We start from the raw sequence: 2,500 nt of genomic DNA on the forward strand, positions 1-2,500 counted from the left end.
CTTCTCGAATGCTATGGTGTATTTTTATTCGTCTGCTGCAAGGACATCTGCATTTCCCCTGAATAAGGGGATTAATAAAGTCTAATCTAATCTAATCTAATCTACTCTACTCTCTCTCTCTCTCTCTCTCTCTCTCTCTCTCTCTCTCTCTCTCTCTCCTTTTCTCTCTCTCTCTCTCTCTCTCCATCTCTCTCTCTCTCTCTTTCTCTCTCTCTCTCTCTCACTCTCTCTCTCTCTCTCTCTCTCTCTCTCTCTCTCTCTCTCTCTCTCTCTCTCCCCCCCTCTCTCTCTCTCTCTCTCTCTCTCTCTCTCTCTCTCTCTCCCTCTCTCTCTCCCCCTCTCTCTCACTCTCTCTCTCCCTCCCCTCTCCCTCTCTCACACTCTCCTTTTCTCTCTCCATTTCTCTCTCTCTCACACACTCTCACTCCCTCTCTCTCTCTCTCTCACACTCTCTCTCACTCTCTCTCTCCCTCCCTCCCTCTCTCCTTTTCTCTCTCCATCTCTCTCTCTCTCCATTTCTCCCTCTCACACACACACACTCTCTCTCTCTCTCTCTCCCCCTCCCGCTCCGCCTGTCTGAGTTACTGGCTGGAGTCATGCTTCATGCAGGAAAGGCCACTGTGGGCATGTCTGTGTGCATTCAGCACATGATGTTGCAACAGGCAGATGCTATCCCTCAAGGATGAATTAGTCAGCAGACTCCCTGTTTGAACACACACACACACACACACACACACACACACACACACACCCTTACTCACACGCCACCAGGTGTAACGGACCTGTATTCAAGTCTCCTGAGGAAGCTGCTGTCTGAGTTTTGTGTTTAGAGGCTGATGATTCAAAATTAACTTACAATGGTGAATAAACGCAAGGCTTGAGGTAGTTAATTCACCAAACACTCTTGCCCTAGAGGATTTGAGTCTAGGAGCAGGGAGGTTCTACTGTGCAGTTGTACAGGGTCTTGGTGAGACCACACCTGGAGTATTGCGTACAGTTTTGGTCTCCTAATCTGAGGAAGGACATTCTTGCCCTAGAGGATTTGAGTGTAGGAGCAGGGAGGTTCTACTGTGCAGTTGTACAGGGTCTTGGTGAGACCACACCTGGAGTATTGCGTACAGTTTTGGTCTCCTAATCTGAGGAAGGACATTCTTGCCATAGAGGATTTGAGTCTAGGAGCAGGGAGGTTCTACTGCAGTTGTACAGGGTCTTGGTGAGACCACACCTGGAGTATTGCGTACAGTTTTGGTCTCCTAATCTGAGGAAGGACATTCTTGCCATAGAGGGAGTACAGAGAAGGTTCACCAGACTGATTCCTGGGATGTCAGGACTTTCATATGAAGAAAGACTGGATAGACTCGGCTTGTACTCGCTAGAATTTAGAAGATCGAGGGGGGGATCTTATAGAAACGTACAAAATTCTTAAGGGGTTGGACAGGCTAGATGCAGGAAGATTGTTCCCGATGTTGGGGAAGTCCAGAACAAGGGGCCACACACACACACAGTTTAAGGATAAGGGGGAAGTCTTTTAGGACCGAGATGAGAAAAACATTTTTTTTTTCACACACAGAGAGTGGTGAATCTGTGGAATTCTCTGCCACAGAAGGTAGTTGAGGCCACACAGTTCATTGGCTATATTTAAGAGGGAGTTAGATGTGGCCCTTGTGGCTAAAGGGATCAGGGGGTATGGAGAGAAGGCAGGTACAGGATACTGAGTTGGATGATCAGCCATGATCATATTGAATGGCGAATGGTGCAGGCTCGAAGGGCCGAATGGCCTCTACTCCTGCACCTATTGTCTATGTTTCTATGTTTCTAACCCTCCATTCCTTTCCCGTCCATATACCTATCCAATTTATTTTTAAATGATAAAATCAAACCTGGAACCTGCCTCCACCACTTCCACTGGAAGCTCATTCCACACTGCTACCTGCACCTATTTTCTATGTTTCTATGATATGGGGAGGAGGCAGGAACGGGGAACTGATTGGGGATGATCAGCCGTGATCACATTGAATGGCGGTGCTGGCTCGAAGGGGCCGAATGGCCTCAACTCCTGCACCTATTGTCTATTGTCTATTGTCTATGGATATGGGCCAAATGCAAGCATGTGGGACTAGTGTAGACGGGGCAACTAACAAGTGGAGCCTGTTTCGACTGTGACCCAGTGCCTCTCAGTCTGAAGAAGGGTCTCAACCCACTCCTTCTCTCCAGAGATGCTGCCCGTCCCGCTGAGTTACTCCAGCACTTTGTGTCTTTTCCCGGCTTAAACCAGCATCTGCAGTTCCTTCTCTCTGAGTTGCCTTCGTAGGTAGCTCACTGAGGGCCTCCAGTGGTGGCAGCTGGCAAGATGTATCGTCAAACTAAGCCCCAAGTGGCCCAGACTGAGTTGCACCAGTGGACCCAAAGATGATCGCAAAATGCTGGAGTAACTCAGCGGGACAGGGAGCGTCTCTGGAGAGAAGGAATGGGCGATGTTTCTGGTACAGCAGGCAGTGAA

At 48.8% G+C, this 2,500-nt stretch overlaps 1 protein-coding gene across 1 annotated transcript in view; it reads left to right on the forward strand.

The window, feature by feature from the left end:
- Positions 1-2,500, forward strand: part of LOC129694998 (plasminogen activator inhibitor 1-like) — a 23,514-nt gene that overhangs the window by 4,652 nt on the left and 16,362 nt on the right. The window lies entirely within an intron of this gene.

The sequence above is a fragment of the Leucoraja erinacea genome, unplaced genomic scaffold (assembly GCF_028641065.1).
Source record: "Leucoraja erinacea ecotype New England unplaced genomic scaffold, Leri_hhj_1 Leri_898S, whole genome shotgun sequence".
Taxonomy (NCBI): Eukaryota; Metazoa; Chordata; class Chondrichthyes; order Rajiformes; family Rajidae; genus Leucoraja; species Leucoraja erinaceus.